This window comes from Nyctereutes procyonoides, unplaced genomic scaffold, assembly GCF_905146905.1.
Source record: "Nyctereutes procyonoides isolate TBG_1078 unplaced genomic scaffold, NYPRO_anot_genome, whole genome shotgun sequence".
NCBI classification, from domain to species: Eukaryota; Metazoa; Chordata; class Mammalia; order Carnivora; family Canidae; genus Nyctereutes; species Nyctereutes procyonoides.
The window spans coordinates 14,000,813-14,018,249 of record NW_026575135.1 but is presented as its reverse complement, the minus strand read 5'-3'; positions in this window follow the sequence as shown (position 1 = coordinate 14,018,249).

Here is a 17,437-nt window from a genome sequence, read left to right as displayed (position 1 = left end):
GGAATATACATTATTTTCAAGAGCACTGGAACATTCTCCAGAACATATCACATATTAGACCACACAACAAGTCTCAATGAATTCAAAAAGACTGAAATCCTATCATTATGTCTTTTCCGACGATAACTGTATGAAAGTAGAAATAAATCACAAGAAAAAATCTGGAAAGAACATGAATATACGGGGGCTAAGTAATATGCAACAATAAATGGATAAACTAAGAAATCAAAGGGGAAATAAAAAATATATGGAGGCAAATAAAAATGAAAACACATGGTCTAAAATCTTTGGGATGCAGCAAAAGCTGTTTTAAGAGGGAAGTTTAGAGTAATACAGGCCTACCTCAAGAAACAAGAAAAATCTCAACCTAACCTTACATTTAACAGACCTGGGAAACAAAGACCAAATGAAACCAAAGGCCAGTAAAATGAAGGAAGCAATAAAGATGAGAGCAGAAATAAATACAATCGAGACAAAAAAATCTAAAGGATCAGTGAAACCTGAAGCTGGTTCTTTCAAAAGATCAACAAAATTGATAAAACTTCACCCAGACTCATGAAGAAAAAAGAGAGATGACTCCTATAAATAAAATGAGAAATGAAGGGAGAGAAGTAACAACTGACACTAAAGACATGCAAAAAATTATGAGACATTATGAAAAATTATATGCTGACAAATTGGAACACCTAGAAGAAATTGATAAATTCCTAGAAACATCTCCCCTTCCAAAACTGAATCAGGAAGAAATAGAAAATTTGGACAGACTGATTACAAGCAATGAAATTGAATCAGTAATCAAAAACTCCCAACAAAAGTCCAGGATCAGACGGCTTCACAGGTGAATTCTATTAAAAAAGACAGGTCAATATCTATTTTTCAACTATTCCAAAACATAGAAAAGGAAGGAAAGCTTCCAAATTCATTCCATGAAGCCAGCATTATGCTGATACTGAAACCAAATAAAGACACACACACAAAACAAAAACAAAAACCTATATGTCATTATCTCAGAGGAACATAAATGTAAAAATCCTCAACAAAATATTAGCAAACTGAATTCAACAATACATTAAAAAATTATCCACCATGGTCAAATGGGATTTATTTAAGGGATGCAAGCACAGTTCAATATTCACAAATCAATCAAACTGATACATCACAGTTAGTATCAAGGGAAAGAATAAAAAGCATAGGATTGTCTCAATAGATGCAGAAAATTCATTTGACACAGTGCAACATTTATTCATGATAAAACTCTCAACAAAGTAGATTTGGAGGGGACATACCTCAATATAATAGAGACCATATATGTAAACCCCGCAGCTAGCATACTTAAAGATGAAAAACTGAGAGCTTTCCTCTAAGATCAATACCAAGAAAAGGATGTCCATTCTTACCACTTTTATTCAGCATAGTACTGGAAGTCCTAGTCACAGCAATCAGATAACGAAAAAGAAATAAAAGGCATCCAATATGGTAAAAAGTAAAACTTTCATCATTTGTAGATGACATGATACCATAAAGACTCCACCAAAAAAACTTCTACAACTGATAAATGAATTCAGTAAAGCTGTAGTATACAAAACTTATATACAGAAATTCATTACAGTGTATACACCAACAATGATGCAGCAGAAAGAGAAATTAAGAAAATAATCTCATTTACAATTGCACCAAAAAGAATAAAATACCTAGGATTAAACATAAGTAAGAAGGTGAAAGGCCTAGAATCTGAAAACTATAAAATATTAATGAAAGAACTTGAAGATGACACAAACAAATGGGTTAGAAGAACACATTGTTAAAATGTCTATACCATCTAAAGCAATCTACACATTTAATCCAAGCCCTATCAGAATACCAACGACATTTTTCACACAACTAGAACAAATAATTCTAAAATTTTTATGGAACCATTAAAGACCCTGGATAGCCAAAGAAATCTTGAGAAAGAACAAAAAGCTGAGGGTATTATAATACCAGATTTCAAGATGTAGTACAAAGCTATAGTAATCAAAGCAATATGGTACTGGCATAAAAACAGACACATAGAACAATAGAACAGAAAACCCAGAAATGGTCCCACAACTATATGGCCAATTAATCTTTGACGAAGCAGGAAAGAATATCAAATGGAAAAAAGAAGTCTCTTTAACAAATGGTGTTGGTAAAACTGGATAGCAACATGAAAAAAAAAAAGAAAAAGAAACTGGACTACTTTCTTACACCATATGCAAAAATAAATTCAAAATGGATGGCAGTCCTAAATATGAAACAGGAAACCATCAGATTCCTAAAGGAGAACATGAGCAGCAACCTCTTTAATATCAATTGTTCAATTTCTTACTAGATTCATCTCCAGAAGCAGGGGAAACAAAGGCAAACATGAACTATTGGGATTTCATCAAGATAAAAAAAAACATCTGCACAGTGCAATCAACAAAACTAAAAGGCAATCTACAGAATGGGAGAAGATATTTGCGGGGAAATATCTGAGAAGGGGTTAGCATCCAAATTATATAAAGAACTTATCAAACTTAATACCTCCCTCCCCCAAAAAATAACCCAGCTAAGAAATCAGCAGAAGACATGAATAGACAATTTTCCAAAGAAGATATCTAGGTGGCTAACAGACACATGGAAAGATGTTCAACATCACTCATCATCTGGGAAATACAAATCAAAACAATGATGAGATACCACCTCACAACTGGAAGAAGAGCTAAAATTAACACAGGAAGCATCTCTTCCTTGATGCTGGCAACATCTCTTGATGGCAAGATGCAGAGAAAGGGGAGCCCTGGGAATGCAAACTGGTGCAGCCACTGTGGAAAACAGTATGCAGTTTCCTCAAAAAGTCAAAAATAGAACTAACTTAAGACCCAGCAATTGCACTACTAGGTATTTACCCACGAAATAAAAAATAAAATAAAAAAAAAGAATTCAAAGGGATACATGGACCCCAATGTTTATAGCCGCATTATTTACAATAGTCAAATTATGGAAAGAGCCCAAATGTCCATTGACAGATGAATGGATAAAGCACATGTGGTATATACATAGAATGGAATATCACTTAACCTTCAAAAAGAATGAAAGTTTGCCATTTGCAACAATGTGGATAGAGCTAGAGACTATTATGCTAAGCAAAATAAATCAGAGAAAACAAATACCATATGATTTCCTCATATGTGGAATTTAAAAAACAAAACAAATGAACATGGGGAAAAGAGAGGCAAATCATAAAACAGTCTCTTAACTACAGAGAACAAACGGAGTTTGCTACAAGGAAGGTGGGTGGGGGAGTGGGGGATGGGCTACATGGGTGATGGACGTTAGGTAGGGCACTTGTGATGAGCACTGGGTGTTGTATGTAAGTGATGAACCACTGAATTCTATACTTGACACTAATACTATACTGTATGTTAATTAACTTGAATTTACATAAAAACGTTTTAAAAAGTATTAAAATATTACTTAGAATGGTTTTTCATTTGGGGAAATTAAATCAAAACATTTAAGTCATTTTTGCCTCTTAACAATTGCCTATCTTCTCAAAAGCCAGATAATATACTTGATTAAAAGATTCCAACAGTTACAGGAATCCTGTCTATTAGATTCAAAACAAATTAATTTGGAAGCTATTAGTTTTTCCTTCATTGTATTCCTAAGAAGAAGTAGTTCTAAGGGGCTATTAAGTTCTCTTTAACTAGATTACAGTATTAGAGGGTGGCCCTTTGGAGCTAAGGAGGGAAAGAATTTAGCCTCTGAGCTGAGCCATGGCAGGTTCCACTTTAGTTCTTTATGCATGTGGAGGCTGTGTTAAGTCACAGCGCAGAAGAGAATAGGTCCCTCCTGAATCCACCCCTTCGGCCTCATTGAGATACATGTTGAAAAGAGTGTAAAGCTTACTGAAAAAGAGACTATTTCAGTCCCTGTCTTCAGAGTACTGTACCATCTACCCCCCACTATGACTTAGGCTCCATATTGGAGCTTAAGGACAAAGTCCCAGGCAATAAAATCTTCTTTCTCATAGTCTTGTTATCCATTCATATATTGCTTTCTTCAAACTTTTGCTAATAGGCAGGCAGTAAAAACTTGTATGTCTACTATTTCTCCGTGGCATCCTGAAAGACTCAATTTACATTTGATGTGTTTTGATGAACAGGTAAGAATATCCATTAAATAAAGGGTAAAATGTTGAGATGCAAAGTACCAAAATAAAAACAAAGTTTTATTGTGTTTTTATGACTCTAAGCCTTGGGAGCTAGGTCATCTTTGGCCTGGTTCAAAGCGGGTCTTTTGAACAAGACCTATCCATGAAAAAGATCCCTTTCCTATTGCAATATTAGGTAATAATTTTCCAATTCAGTGCCTTTTTGGCAACACCACAATCTCCCTACCAATTTGACAGTGGCTGCTTTGAACATTATCAAGAGACAAAAGTAAACTTGAACATTGAGTTTAACTATTAGCTTCTTGAGATGTTCGCTTGGGTTGGGGAGTTTTATTTGTATTTTCAGCTTTTGAGCTCTCAACATTTTATGGAACTTAATTTTAAATCTCGAATGTTGCTTGAATCATTACTACACATGCAGCATCAACATAGAAAAAAATTTCAAACGAGAGAAATCATATGCAGTAAACTAGGAAAAGGGTAAAGACAAATAGTCCAAGAAAAAACAATTGCGAGCTACCACTAGGTAGTTTTTTAAAGAGATACTAAAAGGAATTATGGAGAGGTGTCTGCGTGGTTCAGTCAGTTGAATGTTTAACTCTTGATTTCCACTCAGGTACTGATCTCAGGGTTGTGAGATCAAGCTCTGTGTCAGGCTCTCTGCTGAACATAGAGCCTGCTTAAGATTCTCTCTCTCCTCTCCCTCTGCTCCTTCCACTTCACCCTCCCCCACCCTCTTCCTCTCTCTCTCTAAAAAAAAAAAAAAAAAAAAAAAGGAATGTGGAATCTTGCTTTACCTTAGAGTGGTTTTGATTTCAGGACACTGCTACTGGACTTGTGAGTCAGAAAATATCCCCCAATCTTGAATAAATCCTCCTTGACACAGAGGGAAAAAAAAGTTCATATGTCTGTCTGTATTTTATTATATTATTTAGGGTGGGCTATCTGCTGAAATAATTCCAAAATATCAGTTTGTAATAAATTAGAACTTTTTCACTCATGCAAAATCCAATACGATGGGGGAGAAGGATGAGTGACTTCCACAGAGTTTCTCAAGGACCCAGGTCCTCCTGTGCTGTGGTCCCACTGTTCCCTAGGACCTTGGCATCCTCAGCTGAATCCTCTGTTTTTGGCAGATAGTGAAGAGAGACAAGCACACATGGAGGATCACACTGGGGCTCTTATTAGCCAGGCCTGGATTTGGCACACATCACTTTCACTCCTATTCCAAGGGTCAGACATCAGTGGCTGAAGAGGAAGCTAGAAAATGAGTCTAATTATGAGCCCAAGAGGAGAAAAAAAAATGGATTTTCGCGAACACTCTACCACAATTCTGCTTATTGTGGCTCAGGTGTTCATATTCATTTCCAAGATCATGGAAAAGTCACTTCAAAATTGCCAAGACTTTCAAAATGATACATTTATACCAGGATCTTTTTGCCCTTTTTGCCTCTGTCCCCAGCCAAGTAGTGTGGGACCTGTTTATGACTAAATATTGATAATAGTGTGGATTTGGGAGGACATAGATCCCAGAGTATGAATTTCAGCACAGTTCTTTTCTGGAGTTCACCAACAAAGATAAAGAAAAATGGGAATCACCAGCCTATAAAAGTTGGACCATCGCCTTGCACTGAGGTGAGAAATACTAAATGTATTCTTCAAAAATCCAATTGCTAAGAAGGAAACAACACAGTGACTCTAATATCAGAATTGTTAATGAGCAAAGGGATAACTACAATCGGCAGGTAAGAAGGCTGGCAACAGAAAAGTGCTGTTTGCATTTTATAAGAAAACTAGCAGAAACTCAGGAGTAAGGAAATCCACTTATAAAAGGTTTTGATCTAGTAGTGAAAACATGAGCTGTGGGAAACAGTAAAAGAAAGGAAGGAAGACATTCAAACACCGAATACATTAGTTTTATATGCAGTCAAGGAGAAATGGATCAAATTAAGAACATCGAAGTGTTAAAATCTCAACTGGCCTTTTCAAAGGTGTATGGAGACACTAAAGTAAAAAAAAAAAAGATTTCAAGAGTCAGTATAGTCCGATTTCATTCTACAGATAAAAAAAAAATTAAAGATGCAAACAGTATTTTTGCTGCAACTAGAAAAGCTTTCTTGCGATAAGGGAATTGAAGGAAAAAAGCGTTTGAGAGAGGAATATAAGCACATGTTTGCACTGGGCCCAAAGGCACAGATTTGGAAAGTAAAACATTCCATCTCTAATTCACTAAGTTTATTCTCCAGCAGGGACAAATGTGAACTCCTGAAGAAATCTTTCCTGGTGGGGAGAATCCAAGCTATAAGGAATTCAGGAGCTGGGGGCTGGTGTTACAGCTATTTGTTAGAGAGGAATGGAAACATTAGCAAATGGCTAAGGAATAGGGTGGTTCTTTCAGAGATGGAAAACTCTAGAGAGAGAAGAATTTGGGAGAGTAGGAACTATGAGCCATAAGCTGTGCTAGCCCTTGCCATAAGTCTGAGATCCTCAGCTCACCAGAGAGTGGAAATTCTAGTCCCAGTCAGACACCACACTCAATTCAAAATTGGGATTCCTGGAACTCTGTTCTAATGAACATCAGTGGACTAACTAGGACATAAAGGAGAAAAGGTAGGATTAATAAAGGGCAATGCTCTACTATTGCCTTATATTTATTATTTTAAGAAGATAAGAATATTTTAATGAACTTCTCCTAATTTATGCGTGTAGGCCAATGTTTTTTGTTATAATTTTTCTCTTTTGTTTTACTGTTCCCCTTAGAATACAAGAAACAGAGTGTGTCACAATTACCTCTGAGTGAGAGGTTTCTTGCATCTGAGGGTTAAATTCGAGGCACTAGCCTCAGGAGATTGATGGACATTCTGAAGAAAACTAAATGAAGAAAACATTTTCTCTTAAACTCATTTTTCCTCCTCAGTTCTTCTGCTAGTTATTACAAGGTCTATGAAGTTATCTATTTTGTTAACAAGATGTATCTTGTAACATCTTTTCTATTTTAGGGACATCATTTTTACTTGGAAAATGCTTTTGTTTATGGAATATGCTTAGATTTCAGGGCTGTGAGTGTCACATGGATCCTGAGGGTGGAAAAAGTGTGGGGCTGGTGCTGTGATCTTATGTCTTATGGTTCCTCTGGAACCATACAAGAACATCTAAGAGTCTTCTAGTTCAAAGTTCATTCAGCGGGATGCCTGGGTGACTCAGTGGTTGAAGGTCTGCCTTTGGCTCAGGGCATGATCCCAGAGGCCCAGAATCGAGTCCCACATCGGGATCCTTCCATGAGCCTGCTTCTCCCACTGCCCATGTCTCTACCTCTACCTCTCTCTCTCTCTCTCATAAATAATCTTAAAAAAAAAAAGTTCATACAGCAGTATGAACAGCTAAAAAGCTCTACTATGTCCAATGAAAGGATATAGCCCTTTATCAGGTCACTACTGATGAAGAGGTAGCCCCCATTTCTCTATCAAGAAACGAGCTCTTTTTTACTGAGACTCAGTCAAATAGGAAGAAAATGCAGAAAAAATGATTTTAGACATAATCTAGGGTTTTATTTTATCTGTAAAAAGGGAGATGAGATTTCATTTCAGCTATTAAATTTCCCTGTGGTAAAAAAAGGTTTATATAATAACATGAATGGTTAATATTGTTAAAATGTATAGGCTTAGTTCAAAATGTGGGGCATTTTCAATTGCTAGCCTTGTGTTATTTGGGCTCTGCTGTTAGCTGGTACGTTCTTGTATAAGTGTGTCTGGTGAATAGATAGGAGAAGGAAAAATAGGGACTTGGATAATTTATCCTAATGTATAGTATGCCCTTGGGGTCACTCAATTAATTCCTGTACTGACCCATTTTAAGGCTTTTGGGGACAATATTAAAAAAGATTTTCATGATGGCCTAAGGGGATGGTCTGCAAGTTTAATTGGTCCCTGTTAGACTATAAGTTCTGTGGAAATCAAAATTAGGAAATTTTAATTATGTTGACATACTTTAGTTATAAAAATTGGGTTAAATCGTATTTATGGACATATGTACTTGAAAAATGCAAATACTCTGTTGAAAATTTCCTTCTCAGCAAGACAAAAAAAATGGAAGGAGCAAGAATATATACATCTTCTAACCACAGGAATATAAATGAAGATGCTAGCCAGATGGAAAATGGCTTTTTGAAAGATGAAATTGTGCATGCTTTGTTTCTTGTCAATGTTGATTAAGAGGCCTTTTTCTATATTTATCAGTAATTAGTACAACAATATAAGACTTTCTGTGAAGGATGAAAGCCTGACTACACATCTTCCAAATGTAAGAGTTTAAACAATTTTGTCAAGCATGTCTGATAGGTTATATTTGTTCACTTAAATTATATATTTGCATTAAAATTTGAACTTCCTCTCTCACTTGGTAAATGATCTTGCTCATCTTGTTTTCATTAATTCATATTTATTTATTCTGTGGTGAAATCTCTTTTTAGACTGAGACAGTGTTGGTCTCCTACAGCATTATTTTTTCCCCCAGTCTTCCCTGACCGATTTGACCCCAGAACGGTATAAAGTCTAATTTACTCAGTTGCTCCCTGACAACAGAACCCATGTCAGTTTTACCCTCATCACTGCATTCTAATTGCCTAAGGGAGGTGCCCAGACATTCAAATGAGGTGACTGCATATTATTTGTTAAAAATCAATAAAGGGGCCATATGAAGTTATAAGGAAATGGTTTCTGATAATCGACGGATCTGTTTCCTAAGTGGTTCAACAATGTCTCCAGATGACTGTAATTAAGCTTAAAAAAAGGAAGTTATAAGATTAATAAAAGAATCATAAGTAAAGGGAAGTTGACCTCTGAAGACTGTTCTGGTTCCCCTCCATACCCCATTGTTATTGGTTCCCCAAGAATAAGTTAGGTTCAAGGATATACATTAGGCACCGTGCTAGAGCCATGAGATTCTGAATCTCTTGCTATTTCCTTTCCTTCCAGGAAGTTGAAGGAGTAAGAATGCCAAGTTTTCCTATCCTGAGAGAGCCTGAGTTAGTGACATAAGCATGGTTGACAGGGGAAGGTAGACACTCTCTGCTCCAGTAATTATGGCAAATGACTTCTAGTTGGCTTATGTTAATTTCCATCATGTATTTATTTAACCCTGGACTTTTTATCATAGAGACAAGATCCAGTATAGACAATAGGAATCATCCGAAGACATCCATCTCAACTAACCAAATATTAGAGTATGAGGAAAAATCCATATAGTAATAGTGTACAACACCACCTAAAATACCACTTTGATCAAGAACTGTTCCCTGAATCACCTGGGCAGAATTAATCAGAATTAATGCTTCCCTTGAAGCATACTGCCAAGATGGTACCTCTATGTTAGATTTATTGTATTCAGTACACTCTTAAATCACATTTACCATATATAACACTGTTTTAAGAGTTTTACAAATATTAACACAATTAATCTTAAGTTATTTATTTATTGTAAAGGTTTTATTTATTCATTAGAGACACACACATAGCGAGAGAGAGAGAGAGAGAGAGAGAGAGAGAGAGAGAGAGAGAGAGAGAAAGAGAGAGAGGCAGAGACACAGGCAGAGGGAGAAGCAGGCTCCATGCAGGGAGCCTGACATGGGACTCGATCCCAGGTCTCCAGAAATCACATCCCAGGCCGAAGGCAGCGCTAAACCACTAAGCCACCCAGGCTGCCCAATCCTAAATTATTTAATGCTATTATCATTCCCAATCTGAAGATGGTAGAATTGAAGTTCAGAGACATCAAGTAATTGTTCACGGTCACAAAGCTAATCATTTGATGGTCATGTGATTTCAGCACCTGTGCTCTTGACCAGTTGTAGTATCTACAATTACATAATTTTCCCTGAATTTTCTGATATTTTTCAAAGAAAATGTTCAAGTGATGCATTCTCTCCCTGCCTCTACATGATGTTGTCCCTGGTGCCTCTCCTATGTATCTCCCTTAGGATCTGCTACAGGGGCCCTCCTTCAACTTAGAAAATAGCTATGGGCCAGACTGTCCTCAGGGCTGCTTAGGCGTATTTTTTAATCAATAGGTCTACATCAAAACACTTTTCTCAATTTCAAAGGAGATAATACAGCTAATTTTTCATCTTTCTCTATTCACTCTTTTCTTTACTGGACAAAGAATCATCTACTTGAATATTGTACAGATTTACCCCAATTATCTTGCAAATTTAACTTTTAGAAAATAGCCCTCAAAAACTATTTAGCTTTATTGTAGGGAGGCAGTAAGATCTAGTGGTTAGAATGTGAAATCTGTAGTCAGAAATTTGGGGTTCACCGCTGACCTCCGAAAAAGCCTCATTTCTCTCCTGTGAAAAAATGGAGATAATAGGTAACAACAACACTCTCCTCCTTGGGTTGTTGTGAAGATAAAAAGGAGATGATCCAGTTAAAGGACTTAGCACACTTCTAAGTGCCCATTGAAATCACCTGCATAGGTCAAACAACTACTAATGCTTGGGTCCAACTACCAGGGATTCTGATTTAGTTGATTTGGGATACTCCTGGGCAACTAAGTTATTTAAAATGTTGTTCTTCCAGCCAGCTTCAGTATAATGTTTTGTACCTAGTAGGTTCATGCCCTATATATAGTCACTAAGTGAAATAATGAACATATTTTAAGATTCTAGCAGCGGAGCCCAACACACAGCCATCTTTAACTAAGGACGGGAATGTGGACATTTTTTAACAAGTGGCAGCTTTCAGAGGGATAGGCTAAAAACAGCAAGAGAGTAAGAGGACCTGTCTAAATTCTTATATCACCCAAATACATCCAAGCAGTCAATCAGTCAGGTGATATATCCCTCAGCAGGACCACATTCATTGTTACATGGATGAGGATCCTAAAAATGTTATTCCTGGATATGTTATTACCTAGAATAGCCATGGGTTGTGGGCAGAAGGTGGGAGACCTGGAATTCTAGTGTTAGAAAACCTGGTTCCTCATTCGGGTCCCATCACTTGCCTGTAAAATCCAGAGTCAGTCTTTAATCTTCCTTCAGGCTCAGATTCTTCATTTGCAAAAGCCGATTAATATGTTTCACATGGTTCCTGAAATGATCAGATGAAATTTTCAGGTTAACTTTCTCATTGATAAAGGTAATGCATATTAAACATCTTTTCAGTATATTTTACATTTTCTGCTCCTCCAGCCTTCCATCAGTCCCTTCTCTTCTCTATAATTCCTTGTTTATGCTACTATTACAGATTTTTCCCCCTAATGATACATAATAGATGCTTCCCCGCAGGTCAGGAGCAGCACTTACTAGGTTCTGTATGCCCAGAACCTAGATTATCTGGTACATAAAAGGTGTTTAATAAATGTTTAATGAAAGAACAAATGGAAATCAAGAAGCCATAATTATGAGCAAATAAGTTTTTACCAAGGCCAATTCATTGGAAGGAAGTTGTCAGACTATGAAAAGCGACGTGGGAAGGAGCAACCCCAAACCTCAATTTAACCTCCTTGATGTTAACATTGACTATTGTTTCAAAATATGATTTTAGGAGCTGTCATAGCAGGCTTTCAACTCATCAAGTCTCATTTATTAGGTGTGATAAAAGTGAGGATTTAAGATCCTGCTAATTAACGAAGTGCACTTTCAATTTCAATCTGTTACCTACAAATATTTGAATTAGCATTTAATGTTTATTTTGAGCTATCACTGCTATTTCTGGGCCTTCGCAACTCAATTAAAAATGGGTTTCATTTCCCTCCAGCTTAACCAAAGAGAAGCATTGACTCATCAGAGGAAAGGTATTTCGGATCAAATATTTCATAACTGGAATTAATGCCAATGCAAGTTAGTATATGACTATATGACTTGCATCCCCCAATAAACACGTACCATCCACTGCCTCTGACCTTCCATCACTACTTGTCATAGTGAGGCCAAATTATTGCATTAGTCTTTTCATATTCAAAATATGGATAAGAGGAATATTCCTCTACTGCTTTATTTCCCACTCCTTGACATCATATACTATCCAAGTTAGCTTTGCAATAATGAAGAATTGAATTATAACCCTAGACTCTATGTCATTTGGAAAGCTTTGCTTTGTTTCCAGCTATATCCTAGAGCAGTTGTTGAACTTTAAAATGCTTTCAAATAAAAAAAGTAAAAAAATAAAATGAAATGCTTTCAAATCAGGAGTTCTTATTAAAATACAGATTCTAATTCAATAGACCTGTGATGGAATCTGAGCCTGAGCATTTCTAACATTCTGCTAGATAATGTTGATGATGCTGGTCTACAGAGCACATTTTTAGTAGTAAGTTTCTAGATCCTTTTAATTCATTATATTTGTTTGAACTTGCTCTTCTGTAATCCTTGATTTTTTTTTATCCTCTTATTACAGCCATTCACTTCTCCCCTTCTTCTAGGGGAGAAGAATATATATCTTAGGTATAGACTTTGAGCCATCTACTGAACTAAAGCTTGTATTCCATTTGTCTCAGCTCCCTAGTTAGCACTTGGAGCTCCCACATCTATGAGCCTTGTGAAGACTTACCAGCAAATAGAGTCCTCACAAACAAAGAAGACGGCCATAGTGAATACTGAGACAAATCAATTAGTTTGAGTACCAGTTTCTATATGTGCTTCCTTTCGAAGCAAGACATCTAATTTTTATAAAGTCTCTGAATTCCTGAATAAATGTTTGTGTTTTCAGACTTACTAATTATACTATTCAAATTATTTATGTGTCTCTCATTTTACCTGGATTTCCAACAAAAATATACTGCTAAGCATATTTACATATTTAAATTTTTCATGTCTATCACTTTGTTTTCACTCATGTATTAATTTAACATTTTATATATTTTTATATTTTGCTATCTGAAAATTAAAAATGAGCCACATATTTTGTGTTCATCTTTTTTAGTGGGTATTGGAATTACTATATTTTGATATATCGTATGAAGGAATGATCTTCTTAAAAGGCTAAGATAATATCAGAGTCCGTTATCTTTGGAACAGGCAGCTTCTAAGATAAGGGACAAGGAAGATAATAGGAAATGCTGAATTATCAAGACAGAATTTAGGTAAGAGGCATAACTTCTATTGGATATCTAAGACTTGATCTCTTGAATTTGGACTTCTAATGCAAATATGCCTTAATAGTTTTTCTATGAGCTAACTACTTACATGTTACTTGCTATAACCCCTTTTATCATTACTAAAATTTTACTTTTAGTAAGTCCTTATTTTAAAATATAAGCTTGGATTAGGTATAAAATGAGGAATTAATGATGAGGAAATGGTAAAGCAATAGAGGCTTGGAGTTTGGGGTTCAGGGACTATAAATGTGGTGAACCTCAAGTGCAGGGACCCTAGCTATGATTGCAGATTTCACCAGGATGTGTAAGAACAAGAAATCTGACAAGCCTAGGATCTTAGCCAGTGATTGGTGGGCAATAGATACATATAATGAACTAGTGATGACTCATAGGACATCCACCATTCCTTAACCCTAACACTCCAAATAGTATACATGCTACCAAGGAACTTAGGTCTCCCCAGCCCCTACCATATACACACAGAAAAAGACAATTGATTCAGCTTATAGTCATGACTAAGTATCTCAGAGGCTAACTTCACTTTTCAAACTGGGACAGAGTTGTAATGGGCAATTTAACTTTTTTCTTCTATGACTATGTAAGAATAGATGACAAGAGCTGAGTGAGAGCAGTTACAGAAATAAAATCTTCTTTCATCCACATCCGAAACATAGTATGTATATACCAGCTCTATTCATCTATTGATCACAATATTGAAAATTCTTGCATTGATTTTGGTGTGGCAGTCACTAACAAATACCATGTTGCAAAAATATTCTTGCTTTCCAGTCCTCAAATTATTTGAAGTCTGAGCAGCATATAAACATTTGATAATCATCTTTTCCTGCTTAGAGAAACACTCTCCACTCTTGGTTGTCATAGTACTACCTTCCTATAGTTGTTCCTTCTCAATTTCCTTTGCTGAATAATCCTAGAACTCAAATCTGAATCCACTTCTCTTATCCTTCAACATCTTTCGAGATCAGTGGTTCTCAGCTTTGAGTGCAGGTGTTAGTTACCAGTGGAGCTTTAACAATGCTTGGGAGCTTGATCCAACACCCAGAGAGTCCAATTTAGTTGATTTGGGCAGTCTGGGCAAATACATTAAGAATTGTTAGTTGATTCTAACGTGAAACCAATAATGGGAAGCACTTATAGATTGTTTTGTATAGATTGTTTATTGATAAAGATCAATTTTTATATTTCTGCTCCAGAATGATTTCCTGAAATCCAAACTCACTTATCCAATTGCCAGAATTGTGGTGAAGGCTGAATAGTCTACATTGAACTAAGGCTCTTGCCAAAAACAATTATAAAGCCTGGACAAACAAATAATATGTCTCTATATGTCAACCAAAAGCGAGCAGACATTGGACCTGCTTTTTTTACTTTCAAGAATGGAAGCACTCTGGATGAGATGCACATTTCACTGGCACTTCCCAGTTTGTTCCATGCATTGGAGGCAGAGATGAAGCAGAAAACAGAAGTCTGAGATCAGAGCTGCTAGAAATATGTGAGGATAGGTAAGTGCATGAAAGGATGAAACCACCTGCCTTAACTTAATTAATCACGCCTCCCAAAATCTACATGTGAACTTTCCCAGAGTTCGGCTGCACATGTGTAGAGACAGACTAATGAACTCAGCAGAAAACAGTTGAAAGGGTAAAATACTGAGCAGGCATTTTGTAGCTGCCTGGTGTTGGGAAAACACAGTTTGGACTCTCAACTCCTGCCTCATTAAAGGACTTAAATCTAGGGTTTGTCCAGAAGAGTCACATCTTCTAGTAGTAGGGACATTTCTCAGGATGAATGTCTATGTCCCCTGAGAGAAAGATTAAATTATAGCAACTCTAAGAAAACTAAAAGCAAAACCTCTGCCAGGATGCAGTGGGTCACTGAGAAATTTACTAGCTTGGGAACAAAATTAACGTTTTACTGAGAAAGGTTATAGAATCCAAAGTCTCTACAAAATGTTATTCAATGTATAATAAAATTACTAAACATGTGAAGAATCGGGACATCATGATCTATTTTCAAAAGAAAAATCAGTCATTAAAAGCACACGCAGACATACCCAATATTGGAATTAGCAAACAAGAAATTTAGAGTGACTTATGATAAAGAGTTAATAGGAAAAATGGATATAATCATTGGGAATTTCAGGAGACAAAGGAAATTTCAGAAAATATATAGAAACTGAAAATGAACCAAATGGCTGTCCCAGAACTGAAAAATATCTGCAATTAAAATAAGAGGGGCTTTCGGAACTCTCAGTGACATTAAAAACAAATCAAAACTTCCAAACTCACACAGATAAGAAAATGAAAAAAACACACACACACATACAGACAAAACGCAGAGCCTCAATAACTTGTGGAATGATATCAAGAAATCTAGCATATTTGTAATGGGAGTCCCAGAGAAACAGGACACAGATAATGGAGCAGAATAAATATTTGAAGAGGTAATGGGTAAATATTACCTAAATGTGATGAAAAACAGCAACCCGTAGACCCAAGAAGTTCAGCCAGTTCCAAGTAGGGTATATCCACAGTCAAGCAATCATTTCAATTTGGGTTACTCCAAGATCTTAAGACTACCAAGTTCAAAAATGATCTCTTGCTATTTCTTACCCTTCAACCCTGCTTGCTCATTTGCCACTATTTCTCACTTTAGTAAATGATATCACACTTACCCCATTGCTCATAATGAAATTCTGGAAGTCATCTGTATTGGTTTTCTATGACTGCTGTGACAAGTTACCACAAACTTGCCAGCGTAAAAGAACACTAATTCATTTTCTTACAGTTCTAGAGCCAGAGTCTAACACGGATTTCACTGGTCCACAATCAAGGAGTCATCAAGCCTATACTTCCTCCAGAGGCTTTAGGGGAGAATCGGTTTCCTTGCCTTTTCTAGCTTCTAGTAATTTCTGTTATTCTTTGGCTTGTGATCCTGTCCTCCATCTTCAAAGCCAGTGTATATAGCATCTTCTCCCACTGATTCTGCTTCCCCTTGCTTTGGTCACATGGTTTCCTTCTCTTCTGTGTCAGATAGCCTTCTGATAGGGACACATGTGATTTAGGTCCTACCCAGACAACCCAGGATAATCCTCCCCATCTCAAGATCCTTAACTTAATCACACCTGCATCATCTTTTATTGCTCCTCTCTTACAACATGTATTTTTCATAAGTAATTCTTTTTTTTATTTTAATTGAGTATCCTCATGATTGTTGCTTTAAGTTATCTATCAGGCATGTTACTTATATCTGTTTTGCTTAGATCTCTGGCCGTGACTTTATCTTGTTCTTTAATTTGGGATGAATTCCTCCATACTGGCATTTGGTCTAAGAAAACACATCTCGAATCCATGCATTTCATCTCCACTGCCATCCCTTTAATCCAAACTACCAATAATTATTATCCAAAGAAGTCCTCTGGCTGAAACACACTTCCTTCAGATCTCCTTGCTATTATCTCCTTCTCATACTTCAGACAGTAGCTCAAATAACTTCACTTTTGAGAAGGCTTTGATAACAATATCTAAAGAACCCCATTTTACCCTTTTATCTCCTTCAAAGCACTTGACACATTTTAAAATCAACACATTGATTTGTTTCCTCTATCAATGAGTTTCAATCAGGAAAATAGAAATCCTTTTCAGACTTTTAACAGAAAGAATTCGTTACACTAATATTGTAAAGCTGAAAGAGCAAAAATGAGGAAGGGTCTTGGAGGAGGGAATGTTGCCCAGAGATTAATATATACAGAAAGCAGATACCTCCCTCATGGTTGGGAAACAAAAGAGAAGTGTTGTCACCAGAATCCAAGAGCACATTCACTTCTGGGGATGTTGTACAGCAAGTTCTGGAACCTCTGATAGAGAAAACCTAGTAACATAGAAGATTAAAAAAAAAAAGCATCTTGCTCCCTCATTTTTTATTTCTCTATAGAACACTAATGCAAGCTTCCTACATTGCCAGTAAAGTGCATCTGTGTGGACCATATCCTGTGAATGAATAGAGGACTGTTTAAATGTGGTCTGGCAACATTAGGGGGTGAACTTAATTGTTCAAAAGCTCTTAATCCAAAAAAAAAGCTCTTAATCCCCAACAGCAAGTATATTAGGGAAATCTCCCTTTAAAAGCGTTGGATGCTCTCTGTTT